Below are 16,197 nucleotides of genomic sequence, written 5' to 3'. Positions count from 1 at the left end.
TACCTAGAACTTCCACTGCTATGTTGAATAAAAGTGGTGAAAGCGGACACCATTGTCTTGTTCCTGATCTTAGTGGGAAAGCTTTTTTTTTTTTAGCCCATTGAGTATGATGTTAGCTGTAGGTTTTTCATATATGGCCTTTATTATGTTGAGTTATGCTCCCTGTACTCTGGCTTTGCTGAGTGTTTTTATCGTAAATGGATGGTGTACCTTATCATATGCTTTTTCTGCATCTATTGATATAATCATGTTTTTTGTCTTTCCTTTTGTTTATGTGAGATATTACATTTATGAATTTGAAAATATTGAACCATCCTTCCACCTCTGGGATGAATCCCAATTGATCATGGTCAATGATCTATTTACTGTATTGCTGGATGTGATCTGCCAATATTTTTGTTGAGGATTTTAGCGTCTATGTTCATCAATGATATTGGCCTGTAGTTTTCTTTCTTTGTTGTGTCTTTATCTGGATTTGGGATTAGGATGATACTGGCCTCATAAAAAGAGTATGGAAGGCTTCCCTCTTGGATTTTTTGGAATAATCTGAGAAGGACAGTGGTTAGTTCTTCTTTAAATGTTTGGTAAAATTCTACTGTGAAACTGTCCAGTCCAAAGCTTTTGTGGGCTGAGAGTTTTTTGGTTACTGCTTCAATTTCACTAGCTGTTATAGGTCTGTGCAGACTTTCTGCTTCTTCTTCATTCAGTGTTGGAAGGTAATATTTTTCTAGAAATTTGTCCATTTCATTGAGGTTTTCTAATTTCTTGGCATATAATTGCTCATAGTAATTTCTTACAAATCCTTTGTATTTTTGTGGAATCAGTTATAATTTCTCCTCTTTCATTTCTTATATTATTTATTTGGGTGCTCTCCCTTCTTTTTCTTGTTGAGTCTGCATAAAGGCTTCTTGATTTTGTTCATCTTTTCAAAGAATTACCTTCTGGATTTGTTGATCCTTTGAATTCTTTTAGTCTCAGTATCACTCAGTTCTGCTCTGATCTTGATTATATTCTTCCTTCTACTCATTCTGGGCTTTGTTTGTTGTTGTTTCTCCAGTTGTTGAAGCTTGCAAGTTAGGTCATTTATTTGAAATGTTTTTATCTTTTTTAGGTAGGCTTGTATCACTAAGAACTTCTCTCTCAAGGCTCTCTTCACTATGTGCCATAGGTTTTGGGGGTTGTGTCCTCATTTTCATTGGTTTCCAGAAACTTTTTGGTTTTTCTCTTGATCTCATTATTGACCCACTCATTGTTTGTTTGTTTTTTTGGTTTAGAATTGGCTTTTATTTCTTCAGCTCTGAGAGTTACATCTTAGCATATTAATTTCTCATTAATTGAATATTTTTCTTACATTTACTGTTTTTACTGTTTTTACTTTTTCAAATACATTAGTCTCTGCCTTACCCCCCACCACTATCCATTGCCCCCTCCCCTCCAACTCTTCCCCTTTGGTTTGGTCCATAACACCTTCCTATATGTTCCTTGACTTTCCCTTTCCCTTCCTTTCCCCCTGCCCCCCCTTCCCTCTTGTCTCTGTTGGTTTCTTTTCCTTTCAGTGTTGCTGGTCTTATTTTCCTTGCATCTTTGTATTGTTGGTTAGGATCCACTTATAGGTGAGATCATATGGTATTTGTCTTTTTTCCCCTGGCTTATTTCGCTTAGCATAATGCTCTCAAGTGCCATCCATGCTGTCACGAAGTTTAGAATTTCTTTTTTCCTTTCTGCAGCATAGTATTCCATTGTGTAAATGTACCAACTTTTTTGATCCAGTCATCTACGGATGGGCATTTAGGTGGTTTCCAACACTTGGCTATTGTAAATTGTGTTGCTATGAACATTGGGGTGCATAGGTTCTTTTAAATTGGTGTTTTGGGATTCTTAGGGTACAGACACAGCAGAGGGATCACTGGATCAAAAGGCAGTTCCATTTTCAACTTTTTGAGGAAATTCCACAATTTTCCACAATGGCTGCACCAGTCTGCATTCTCACAAACAGTGTATTAGAGTTCCCTTTTCTCCACAGCCATGCCAACACCTATTGTTTGTTGATCTGTTTATGATGGCCATTCTGACCAGTGTGAGGTGATAACTCATTGTGGTTTAGATCTCTATTTCTCTGATGGCTAGTGATGCCGAGAATCCTTTCAAATGTCTCTGGGCTCTCTGTATCTCTTCCTTGGAAAGCATCTGCCCAGGTCCTTTGCCTTTCTTTTTATTAGATCATTTTCCTTCTTGGAGTTGAGTTGAGTGAGTTTTTTATATATTTTGGAGATCAAACATCTATCTGATGTATCATTAGCAAATATGTATTCCCATAAGGTTGGCTCCCTTATCATTTTGTTGATGTTTTCTTTAGCAGTGCAGGAGTTTCTTATTTTGATGAGGCCCCACTTGTTTATTCTTTCCTTTATGTCCCTTGCTTCAGGAGACATATCGGTGAACACATTGCTGCATGGGATATCTGAGAGTTTCCAGCCAATATTCTCCTCTAGGACTTTTATGGTGTTGCGACTTATATTTAAGTCTTTTATCCATCTTGAGTTTATTTTTGTGTATGGTGTCAGCTGATGATCCAATTTCAATTTTTTGCATGTAGCCATCCAGCTCTCCCAACACCGTTTGTTGAAGAGGCTATTAAATCTCCATTTTATGCTCCTGCCTTCCTTGTCAAATATTAGTTGCCCATATAGACCTAGGCTTATTTCTGGGCTTTCTATTCTGTTCCACTGGTCTATGGGTCTGTTCTTGTGCCAGTACCAGATTGTTTTGAGTATAGTGGCTTTGTAGTAGAGTTTGATGTCTGGTATTGTGATCCCTCCTACTTTGTTTTTCTTTCTCAAAATTACTGAAGCTATTCAGGGTCATTTATTGTTACATATAAATTTTTGAAATGTCTGTTCTATTTCTGTGAAATACGTCATTGGTATCTTAATAGGGATTGCGCTGAATCTATAAATTGCTTTGGGTAGTAGGGACATTTTGATGATATTAATTCTTCCAATCCATGAGCACAGTATATGCTCCCATTTATTTATGTCTTCCTTAATTTCTTTCTTCAATGTTGTATGGTTTTCTGCATACAGGTCTTTTACCTCCTTGGTTAAATTTATTCCTAGGTACTTTATTTTTCTTGTTGCTATATCGAGTGGTATTTTTATTCTGATTTCTCTTTCTTCTATTTCATTGATGGTATACAAAAATTACTTTGATTTCTGAATATTGACTTTGTATCCCTCTGTTTTGCCAAATTCACTTATTAGTTGAGGAGTTTTTTGCTAGAGTCTACACAGGGTTTTCTATGTACACTATCGTGTCATCTGCAAACAAAGATAGTTTTACTTCCTCCTTTCCTATTTGGATGTCTTTTAGTTCATTTTCTTGTCTGACCGCTGTGGCTAGGACTTCCAATACGATGTTGAAAAGAAGTGGTGAAAGCGGACATCCTTGTCGTGTTTCCAATCTTAGTGGGAACGATTTTAGTTTTTGCCCGTTGAGTATGATGTTGGCTGTAGGTTTTTCATATATGGCCTTCATTACATTGAGGAATGCCCCATTTATTCCCATTTTGCTGAGTGTTTTGATCATAAATGGGTGCTGTACCTTATCGAATGTTTTTTCTGCATCTATCGAGATGATCATATGGTTTTAGTCTTTTCTTTTATTTAAGTGATGTATTACATTTATTGACTTGCGTATATGGAAACATCCCTGCATCTCTCGGATGAATCCCACTTGATCGTGGTGGATAATCTTTTTAATGTTTTGCTGGATGCACTTTGCCAACATTTTGTTGAGGATTTTAGCATCTATGTTCATCAGCGAAATTGGCCTGTAGTTTTCTTTCTTTGTTGGGTCTTTATCTTCTTTTGGGATTAGGGTGATGCTGGACTCATAAAAAGAGTCTGGGAGTCTTCCCTCCTCTTGGATTTTTTGGGATAGTCTGAGAAGGATAAGGGATGGTTCTTCCTTAAGTGTTTTGTAAAATTCTCCTGTGAAATCGTCTGGCCATGGGCTTTTGTGTCCTGGGAGTTTCTTGATTACTGTTTCAATTTTCCCAGCTTATCGGTCTGTTCAAGCTTTCTGCTTCTTCCTCCTTCAGTGTTGGAATATACTTTTCTAGAAATTTGTCCATTTGATCAAGGTTTTCAATTTCTTGGCATATAATTGTTCATAGTAGTTTCTGACAATCCTTTGTATTTCTGTGGTATCAGTTGTTATTTCTCCTCTTTCATTTCTGATATTATTAATTTGGGTCCTCTCCCTTTTTCTCTTGATCAGTCTGCTTAAAGGCTTGTCGATCTTATTTATCTTTTCAAAGAACCAGCTCCTGGATTGGTTGATCCTTTGACTTGTTCTTTTCGTCTCTATCATTCAGTTCTGCTCTAATCTTGACTGTTTTCTTCCTTCTACTTGCTCTGGGGTTTATTTTTTGTTGTTTCTCCAGTTCTTCAAGTTGTAGTGCTAGGTCTCTTATTTGAAATATTTATATCATTTTTAGGTAGGTCTGTACTGCTATGAACTTCCCTCTCAGGACTGCCTTTGCTGTGTCCCATAGGTTTTGGATTGTTGTATGTTCATTTGAACTTGTTTCCAGAAATTTTTTGATTTCTTCTCTCATCTCATTATTGACCCATTCATTGTTTAATAGTGTACTGTTCAGTCTCCATGAGTTTGCAAGTTTTTGAAGTTTCTCTTTGAGGTTGAATTCCATCTGCAAGCCCTTGCAGTCCGAGAAAAAGTTTGGTATTAATTCAATTTTCCTGAATTTGCTGAGGTTTGCTTTGTGTCCTTTCATGTGGTCTATCTTTGAAATACTGCCATGAGCCTTTGAAATGAATGTGTATTTTTCTTTGGGATGTAAGGTTCTATATATGTCAGTAAAGTCTATTTGATTCAGTGCATCATTCAGCTCCATAATATCCTTATTGATGTTTTGTTTGGAAGATCTGTCGATTTTGACAGTGGGGTGTTGAAATCCCCTACTATCAGTGTGTTGTTGTCTATATCTCTTTTAAAGTCACCCAAGATTTTCCTTATATATTTGAATGCTCTTATATTGAGGGCATATAACTTTACAATGTTTTTGTTTTCTTGATAGATACTTCCTTTATGTATCAGATATGGCTCCTCTAGGTCTCTTTGTATGGCCTTTGTTTTGAAATCTACTTTGTCTGATACAAGTATTGCAACTCCTGTTTACTTCTCTTTCCCATTTGCTGGGAATATTTTTTTCTATCCCTTTACTTTCAATCTGTGTAGTTGTTTTGCTCTGAAGTGGGTCTCTTATAGGCAGCATATGTGTGGGTCATGTTTTCTTATCCATTCAGATACCCTGTGTCTTTTGATTGGGGCATTTATTCCATTTATATTGAGAGTTATTACGGATAGAAACCTATTCATTTTTTTTCGCTTTTACCTGTGTTTTTCTCTTTCTCACTCTTTTCCTTCATCTTCTTAAACCAGTCCCCTTAGCATATCTTGGAGTGCTGGTTTTGTAGAGATGTATTCTTTTAACCTTCTTTTTTTTTTCTGGGAAACTCCTTATTTCCCTTTCTATTTTAATTGAGAGTCTTGCTGGGTAGAGCAGCCTTGGTTGTAGGCCCTTGCTTTTCATGACTTGGAATATTACTTGCCATTCCCTTCTGGCTTATAATGCTTCTGTTGAGAAGTCAGCTCATAGCTGTATCGGGGTCCTCTTGTATGTTACTTTCTCCTTCTCTCTTGCTGCTTTGAGGATTCTCTCTTTGTATTTGATAGTTATCATTTTAATGATGATGTGTCTTGGAGTGTACTTCCTTGGGTCCCTCTTGAGTGGGGCTCTCTGTGCCTCTTGAATCAATGAGACTTATTCTCTCCTCAAAATGGGGAAATTTTTCATCATTACTTTTTCAAAGAAGTTCTCTATTCCTTGCTCCTCTTCTTCTGCTTCTGGTATCCCTATTATGGGGATATTATTGCATTTCAGGTTGTCCTGCATTTCCCTAAATGCCTCTTCACTCCTTTTGAGTCTTTTTTCTATTTCTTGTTCTTTCTGGGAGCTTTTTTCTACCTTATCCTCCATCTCACTGATTCAATCCTCGGCTTCATCCAGCCTGCTTTTGATTCCTTGTACTGTGCTCTTTAATTCAGAAATGGTATTCTTCATATCCTCTTGTGTCTTCTTCATAGTTTCTATGTTGTCTTCCAGTTTGATATAGTTTGCTGGAATATCTTGATAGTTTCTCCATAGTTTCTCATAGTTATCTTTGAGCTGGCTGAGCTCATTGACCTTCCTCAGAGCCATTGTTTTGAATTCAATATTTGATATTTCCCTTGTCTCTATTTCATTTAGCTCTCTTGGTGGGGAGTCCCCTTTTCCACTCATTTGGGGGGAACTTCTTTTTTTCCCATTTTTGTGAGTCTACTAAGTTATTTATTTATTTATTTATTTATTTATTTATTTATTTTTGCTTCTGCTTCAATTGATCCATCTAGATTTCCTAAGTATGTGGATTAAACCTCTATGGTGTAGGCAGGTTTGTTTATTTGTTTATTTATTTATTTACTTACTTTTCTTTCTGGGCCTGCCTCTGATGGTGTCAACTGTTGACTCTATATGACCTTGGGTCATTTATTTGAGCTTTTCAGGAGTCTTTTGTCTGTGTCTTACTCCTGCTTTGGGCAGCTCTTTGATCCCTTTGGCCAGGGATCCACTATTTTTGTGGATCGCTCTGCACTCTCACGCTGGCTCCTGGAGTGCACTCCCTGACCCAGCAGGATCCCCCGCCTGCCTGGACCATTATTAGACTGACCTCGTGCACTTGTCTAGTGCCCGTGTCTGGTGGGCACCCTGGGACTGGTCAGTTTAGCATCTTCTATTGTGTACTTTCCTTGCTTTTGGCTCTTTGGGGGCGTCGCCTGCCCATGCAAAATGGCGACTACAGAAATGGGAGGAAGTCAGCTCCTGGACTCTGATTAATCCTGTCTCCAGTCTCCTCCAGGGTCTCTGGGCAGCTCTGTGACCCCTTCAGCCCAGGATCCACTATTTCTGCAGACCGCTCTGTAGTCGCAAGCCCACGTAGGCACCAGTTTATGCCTGCCTTCGCTGATCTGTGTACTCCCTAGCAGGCCCCGTGGGCACCAACCTGTGGGAGCCTTCACCTGCCCTTGCAGTCGCGGGTCCCCACATGCGCTGGCCAACCCTCACCGGCTACTTCGTGTGTGTGTGCACACCTGTACTGGGTGGTTTTGGGCTGTCTATTGTGTGCTTTTCAGCTTTTGGCCCTTTAGGGGCATGGCCTGCCCATGCACAATGGAGACTATGGAATGAGGAAGGAGTCGTGACTCCCCGGTTCCTCCTCCCATTCTTTCCCCAATGCCTCTGTCTCTAGTCTCTCCTCAGGGGTCTCTGGGCAGTTCTGTTACCCCTTTGGCCAGGGATCCTCTATTTCTTCCAGCTTTCTGCACTTATCCCTCCAGCTCACATGCACACAGGCTGTGTGTGGAGCACACAAAAGGCAGGTTAATTGATTCCCTTATGCCTGGGCAAGGTGGTAGCTGCAGAGTGGGAAGTGAGTTATCACCAGGGCTCTGCCAGCCACTGTCTCAGTTCTCTTCACAAAGTCTTCCTCACCAATCTTTTCTCAGGTACTAGCTCATTCTGCTGCTGCTTCTACCCAGAGATCAAGGAGGGCAGCTGCCAACGCAAATATTTGCAGTGGCAAATATTTGCGTTGGCCCTTTATATGTCTCTTTGCATCCCCAGCCGCCTGTCTCTGGCAGAGAGTACCCCTAAGCTTTTCTGGGTTGTGTTTTGTCTGTGTGTTTTCCTGGTTTTAGCTGCTGTTTTATAGGGATCCCTGTTTATGGTTCAGACCCTGTTCTTCTCAGGGGGATCCAACTGGCCATTTCAATGTCCCTCTGGGTGCTGGTGCCCATGGGTGCCCAACCCACCCTCTCGAGCCTCCACTACACTTGTCAGCCATTGCGTTGTGTGAGAGTTGAATCCACTGTCTGTCCGTGGCTCCAAGGCTCCTCTCCCTCTATCGTTCCATTGTTTTCCAGGTGATTTCTCCACTATTTAGTGGCAATTCCAGTTTGGTATTGGGAGGAGGTCAGCTTATCTCCCATTCACTCCTCCACCATCTTCCCTCTGAATTGACCTATTCATTGCTTAATAGCATGGTATTCAGTCTCCATGTGTCTGAATGTTTTTGAATTTTTTCCTTGAGGTCAGTTTCTAGTGTCACTCCCTTTTGGTCCATAAAATGCTTGTTATGGTTCCAATTTTCTTGAATTTGTTGAGGCTTGTTTTGTGTCCTGTCATGTGGTCTATCTTTGAATGTGTTCCATGTGAATTTGAAAAGAATGTGTATTTTGCTTCTTTGGGATGAAAAGTTCTGTATATGTCAGTTAAGTCCATTACATTTAATGCATCATTCAGTTCCACAATATATCTTTGGTGATGTTTTGTTTGGAAGATCTATCCATTTTTGACAGTGATGTGTTAGAATCCCCTGCTATATGTGTGTTGCTTTCTATATCTTTCTTGAAGTCCTCCAAGATTTTCCCTACATATTTGGGTGTTTCAATGGCTGCATTAGGTTTACAATGTTTATGTCTCCTTGATGGATTCTTCCTTTGAGTATTATAAAGTGTCCTTCTGGGTTTCTTTCTGTGGCCTTCATTTTGAACTCTATTTTTTCCTGATATAAGTATTGTTACCCCTGCTTTTTTCTCTTGTCCATGTGCTTGGAATATTTTTTTTCCATCCCTTCACTTTCAGTCTTTGAAGGTCCTTTTTTCTGAGGTGGGTCTCTTGTAGGCAGCATATGTGCAGGTCGTGTTTTCTTATCCATTTAGCTACCCTATGTCTTTTGATTGGAGCATTTAGTTCATTTACATTTTAAGGTATTATTGACAGCTACTTATTCATTTTCTGTGTACCTTTTTTCCTCTCTTTCTAACTTTTTTTCTTCATCTTCTTAAAGCAGTCCCTTTAGCATATCTTGCAATGCTGGTTTTGCGATGGTGTATTCTTTTAGCCTTCTTTTGTCTGAGAAACTCCTTCTTTTGCCTTCACTTTCGAGGAGTCAACACTGGGATCTCACCAGCTACCCCCACAGCTTTCTCCCCAAAGCTCTTGTCTCCATTATCACCTCAATTGCCTCTAGGCCACTCTGTGCCCCCTTTAACCAGAGATCTACTATTGGTGGCTGCCCCTCTGTACTCAGTAGTCAGGCTTAAACACCACAGGGCCAGGGCAGAGTCCCACCTGGAGGCGGGGTTACTGTGTTCTCTCACACTGCTGCTGCTCAAGAGCATAAGTTCCTTTGAATTGGTATTTCACGATTCTGAATGTATCATCCCAGCAGTGCAGTTGTTGAGTCAAAAGATGGTTCCACTTTTAGCTTTTTGTGTAAATTTCATACTGTTTCTCACAGTGGCTGCACCAGTCTGCATTCCCACCAACAGTGTAATACGGTTTCCTTTGTTCCACAGCCTCTCCAGCACTTGTGGTTTATTGATTTCTTTATGATGGCCATTCTGATAGGAATGAAGTGGTATCTCATTGTGGTATTAATTTACATCTTTCTCGTGGCTAGATATGCTGAGCATCCTTTCATATGTCTCTGGGCCCTCTGTATGTCTTTCCTGGAAAAGTGTCTTTTCAGGTCCTTTGCCCATTTTTAATTGGATTGTTTGTTTTCCTGGTGTAGAGTTGTGTGAGATCTTTATATATATCGGAGATGAAACCCTTGTCCAAGGTGTCATTGGCAAATATATTTTCCCATATATTTGGTTCCCTTTTCACTTTGCTGATGATTTCTTTAACTGAGCAGAATCTTCTTATTTTGATGAAGTTCTTTTTGTTTATTCTTTCCTTTATATCCCTTGCTTTAGTTTGGGTCGTATGGACATTTTGATGATGTTAATTCTTCCAATCCATGAACACCACATATGCTTCCATTTATTTCTGTCTTCCTTAATTTCTTTCGTCAGTGTTCTGTAGTTTGCTGAGTACAGGTATTTTACCTCCTTGGTAAGGTTTATTACTAGGTACCTTATTTTTATTGTTACTACACCTATTGGAAATTTTTCCTGATTTCTGTTTCAAATATTTCATTGTTGGTGTACAAAAATGCCTTCGATTTCTGATTATTGATTTTGTATCCAGCTACTTTGCCAAATTCACTTATTAGGGCTAGTATTTTTTTGGAAGAGTCTCTAGAGTTTTCTATGTACACTATCATTTCATCTGCAAACAATGACAGTTTTATTTCTTCCTTCTCAATTTGTATAGCTTTCATTTCTTTTCTTGTATGATTCCGTGGATAGGACTTCCAATGTTGAATAAAAGGTGGTGAAAGCAGACATCCTTGTGCTGTTCCTAACATTAGAGGGAAAGCTTTTACTTTTTGCTCATTGAGTATGATGCTCGGTATAGGGTTTTCATATATGACCTTTATTATATTAAGGTATACTCCCTCTTCTCCTACTTTGCTGAGTGCTTTTATCATAAATGTCTACTGTAACTTATTAAATTATTTTTTCCACATCTATTGATATGATCTTGTGATTTTTACCTTTCTTTTTGTTTATGTGATGTATTACATTTATGGGTTTGCAAATAATGAGCCATCATTCCATTTCTGGGATGAATCCCGCTTGATCATGGTTAATAATTTTTTTAATGTATTGCTGGATGCAGTTGGCCAATATTTTATTGAGAATTTTAACATTTAAGTTCATCACATATTGGCCTGTAGTTTTTTACTTTGTTGTGTCTTTGTCTGGTTTTGGGATTAAGATGATGCTGGCCTCATAAAAAGAGTTTGGGAGTCTTCCCTCTTCTTGGATTTTTCAAATAGTCTGAGAAAGAGAGGGGTTAGCACTTTCTTAAATGTTTTGTGAAATTCTCCTGGGAAACCATTCAGTCCAGGGCTTTCATTTGCCAGGAGTTTTTTTAATTAGTATTTTGATTTCATCAGCTGTCATCGGTCTGTTCAGGCTTTCAAAATGCAAAGGGAATCAACTATATGGGAAAACATATTTGCCAATGACACCTTGGACAAAGGTTTGATCTCCAAAATATATAAAGAACTCACAAACTCCACAGCAGGAAGACAGAAAATCCAAGTAAAAAATGTACAAAGAATATGGAAAGACACTTCTCTATGAAAGACATACAGAAGGGCTATAGATACATGAAAAAAATGTTCAGTATCCCTAGCCATTAGAGAGATGGAAATTAAAATGACAATGAGATAACACTTCATGCCAGTGAGTATGGCCATCATAAACAAATCAACAAACAACTAGTGCTGGTGAGGTTGTGGAGAAAAGGGAACCCTAGCACACTGTTGGTGAGAATGCAACCTGGTGCAGCAACTTTGGAAAAAACTATGCAGTATCCTCAAAAAACTAAAGATGGGACTGCCTTTTGATCCAATGATTCCAGTTGTGGGACTCATTACTAAATATTCTGAATCATCAATTCAAAAGAACCTATGCACCAAATGTTCATAGCAGTGTTATTTATAATAGCCAAGTGTGGGAAACAGTCTAAGTGCCCATCAGTAAGTGAGTGGATCAAAAAAATGTAGTACATTTACACAATGGAATATACTCAGCAGAAAGAAAGAAGTAGCACTTAACATCCACAATCACATGGATGGAACTGGAGAGTGTTTTGCTAAGTGAAATAAGCCAGGTGGTGAAAGACAAATACTATATGATCTCACCTATAATTGGAACCTAATAAACAAAACAGTCAAATTAGCAAAGCTGGACCAGAGTTTTGGAAATAAAGAAGAATGTGACAGTGACCAGAGGGCTAGGGTAAGGGAGATAATGTGGGAAAGAAGGGGAAGGGACAAGCAAAAGAATAAGATAGAGGATCATGGGCATGGACAATGGGAGGGATAGACTGTGGGAGAGTGGGGTGGGGGTGAGAAGTGGGGAAAAAGGAGGACAACTGTAAGTCAAAAATAATTTTTTTTTAAATTCTCTCTTGATCTTTAATCTTTGGCATTTCGATTATGATGTGTCTTGGTGTAGCTCTCTTTCGGTTTATATTTTTGGGGATTCTCTGAGCTTCCTGGACTTGTATGTTTATTTCCTTCATCAAATTTGGGAACTTTTCTTTCATTATTATTTCAAATAAGTTTTATTTCTTCATCTTCCTCTTCTCCTGGCACCCCTATGATTTGGTTTTTGGTGTGTTTCAAGGTTTCTCAGAGGTTCCTGAGCCTCTTCTCATTTTTTGAGTTCTTATTTCTTCTTTCTGTTCTTGTTGACTTTATTTCTGCCTTTTGTTCCAAATTGTTGATTTGAATTTTGACTTCCTTACCTTCACTGTTGGTTCCCTGTATATTTTTATTTAACTTTAAATAGGCTTCACTTCTGCCTTTATTTTGTGGTTACATTCAATGATTTCTCTCAGCATCCTGATCACAATCGCCTTGAACTCTGCATCTGATAAGTTGGCTATCTCTGTGCCACTTAGTTATTTTTTGGAGTTCTGATCTATTCCTTCATTTGGGTCTTATCTCCATGTCTCTTAATTTTTTGCAGCTTCTCTGTGTTTCTGTGTATTCGGTAGAGTTGCTTTAATTCCCCTGCTTGTGAAGCACTTACTATATTGTAAGGGGCACAGCCTTATGTATTGGGCAAGGTGGGACAGCCCACTTTGCTACTTTGTGTGCTATATGTGGGGCAATAAAGCTGCTTGCTCAACTCTTACCCCATTTTAAGTCATTTCCCCCATTTCCCATAAGTTTCTGGCACCCTTCTAGTTGCTGCCCTGATGCTGATTCCCAGAGTGGGTAGGTTTGTTGATGTTCTAGGACCTTGTGGGTCCTTTAAACATACCCTCCTGAAAGATCAGGAATTTCTTCCTCTGCACCCACCTCTACTGGTTTACCGCCAGGGGTTATGCGGCTTTATTCTCCCATCGCTGGAACTCTGGCCTGTGCAGTCTGGCTTGGGTCTGGGATTGCTCGTTCTCGAGTTGTCCCTCCCAGTTTTTATCTGGCACATGTTAATGTGGGACTTCCCATTCCACAGGCCACTTCCACCACCTGCTACTATTTCACTGTGTCACACTGTGTTCTCTCTGCCCTCCTACCTGTCTGGAGGAAGGTTTCTTCTTTAAATCCTTGATTGACAGACTTCTATACAATTCAATTTTCTGGCAGTTTTCATATTTTTTTGTTTTTATATTTGTTGTTATCCTTCTTATGGTTATGCAAGGAAGCAAAGCTGGTCTACCTATATCTCTGTCTTAGCTGGAAGTCCATTTCCCTTTTTCTTTTTATGATTATGTACTTATCGTCATTTTATTATTCATATTTTATCCATCTCTATTTTTTGACTAACCAACATCTTTTATTTTTTAATTAATTAATTAAATTTATAAATCACATTTATTCTATTACAGTTGTCTCAATTTTTACCTCTTTACCACCCTCCACCCACCCTACCACCCCCCCCACTCCTACTCTGTTATTCATGTTCATTCATACATGTTCTTTGTCTAGTCCCTTCCCCTTCTTTCCACCATTGTCCTCTTTCCACATCCCCTCTGGTAACTTTCAGTCTGTTCCATATTTCTGTGCCTGTGGTTTGTTTGCTAGTTTATTTTGTTGAATAGAGTCCAATTATAGATGAGATCATATGATATTTATCTTTCATCAATGGCTTACTTCATGTAGCTTAATATTCTACAGTTCCATCCATGTTCTCACAAAAAATGGGAGATCCATCTCTCTCTTTCTTAAATGCAGCTTGATTTTATTTACTTTTTAAATTACAAAGTTCATTGTAAAATATTAAAAAAAGCTCAAAATCGAGTTCTTTATATATCTTGGAGATCAAACCTCTATCTGATGTATCATTAGCAAATATATTTTCCCATAGAGTTGGCTCCTTTTTCATTTTGCTGAGGTTTTCTTTAGCCATGCAGAAGCTTCTTATTTTGATGAGGCCCCACTTGTTTATTCTTTCCTTTATGTCCTTTGCTTTAGGAGATATATCAGTGAAAAAATTGCTGCGTGGGAAATCTGAGAGTTTCCTGCCACTGTTCTCCTCTAGGACTTTGATGGTGTTGCGACTTCTATTTAAGTCTTTTATCCATCTTGAGTTTATTTTTGTGTATGGTGTCAGCTGATGATCCAATTTCAATTTTTTGCAGGTAGCCGTCCAGCTCTCCCAACACCGTTTGTTGAAGAGGCTATTATTGCTCCATTTTATGCTTTTGCCCCCTTTGTCAAATATTAGATGCTCATAGAGACCTGGGATTATTCCTGGGCTTTCTATTCTGTTCCACTGGTCTATGGCTCCACTCCAAGAAGACAAACAATCCAATCAAAAATTGGGCAAAGGACCTGGGCAGACGCTTTTCCAAGGAGGAGATAGAGAGGGCCCAGAGACATTTGAAAGGATGCTCAGCATCAATAGCCATCAGAGAAGTGCAGGTAAAAACTACCATGAGGTACCACCTCACACTGGTCAGAATGGTCATCATAAACAAATCAACAAACAACAGGTGATGGCAAGGTTGTGGAGAAAAGGGAACACTAGTACACTGTTGGTAGGAATGCAGACTGGTGCAGCCATTGTAGAAAGCAGTGTTGAATTTCCTCAAAAAGCTGAAAATGGAACTGCCTTTTGATCCAGTGATTCCCCTGCTGGGACTATACCCTAAGAATCCCAAAATGCCAATTCGAAAGAACCTATGCTCCCCAATGTTCATAGCAGCACAATTTACAATAGCCAAGCGTTGGAAGCAACCTAAATGCCCATCAGTAGATTATTGGATCCAAAAATTATGGTACATATACACAATGGAATACTACGCAGCAGAAAGAAAAAAAAACTACTAAACTTAGCAACAACATGGATGGAACTCGAGAGCATTATGCTAAGCGAAATAAGCCAGGGGGCAAAAGACTAATACCATATGATCTCACCTATAAGCGGAACCTAACCAACAATACAAAGATACAAGGAAAATAAGACCAGCAACACTGAAAGGAAAAGAAATCAACAGAGACAAGAGGGAAGGAGGGAGGGGGCGGGGTAAAAGGGAGGGAAGGGGAAAGTCAAGGAACATATAGCAAGGACTCATGGACAAAACCAAAGGGGAAGACTTGAGGGAAGTAGGGAGGGAAGGGGCAAGGGAAAGTGGTGGGGGGCAGGCAGAGACAAATATATTTGAAAAAATAAGTTATTTAATAAAAGAAACTCAAAATCATTATAAAGTCTCAGCCATTAAACCATGACACCAGAACAGAAATAATCAAGTAAATCAATGAAATATAATGAGCATTCTAGAAACAAATGCATATATCTTTCTAACAATAATATATGATTAAGTTGATATATCAAATCAATGGGGAAGATAAAGCTTATTCAACAAATAAGGTGCATGGACCACTATTACTTAAAATAAAACACATATAGAGCCCTATTTCACACATTATATAAGAAATATTCAGGGAAGTTAGAAATCAATATGTAGAATCTAAGGAGTTTTAGAAGAAATAGAACTAATATTTTTCATGACCAGAAGTGAAACATTCAAACCCAGAAGCTATAAAGTAAATATTAACAATATGACTATATTAATATATAGTAATATATTACATAGTAATATACATATAAAACAAGTTAAAGGACAAAAGGTAGAAAAGTGTTTGCAACACATCTAAAACATGGTTAATAGGGTATTTTTTTTTGGTTTTTTTGTTTGAAAAAAGTTCTACAAATTTAATCAATAAATGGATAAGACTACCAAAAAGTCATTTAAAGTTTTTTTTAAATAATAGAAATAGACAAGAAATATACTAAAACAGGTTTAGTTTCAACAGATAGTAAAGGAACAATAAAAATAACATCATTGTCACAATCAGAGTAATGAGTATTAAAAATGTTGGTAATATCAAGCATTGTCAACTCTGAAAGAAACTGAGTATTCATAGACTCTTTCTTCAACTTAAAGCAGTCCTTTTAGCACATTTTGCAGTGCTGGTTTGATGGAGGTGTATTCTTTCAGCCTTCTTTTGTCTGGGAAACTCCTTACTTCACCTTCCATTTTAATTGAGAGCCTTGCTGGGTACAGCAGTCTTGGTTGCCGGCCTTTGCTTTTCAATACTTGGAATATTTCTTGCCCTTCCCTTCTGGCTTGCAGTGTTTCTGTTGAGAAGTGAGGTGCTA

Source organism: Pteronotus mesoamericanus, unplaced genomic scaffold (genome assembly GCF_021234165.1).
Source record: "Pteronotus mesoamericanus isolate MK-2021 breed Mesoamerican mustached bat unplaced genomic scaffold, CSHL_Meso_final scaffold_705, whole genome shotgun sequence".
NCBI lineage: Eukaryota > Metazoa > Chordata > Mammalia > Chiroptera > Mormoopidae > Pteronotus > Pteronotus mesoamericanus.
This window is presented reverse-complemented; position numbering follows the sequence as displayed.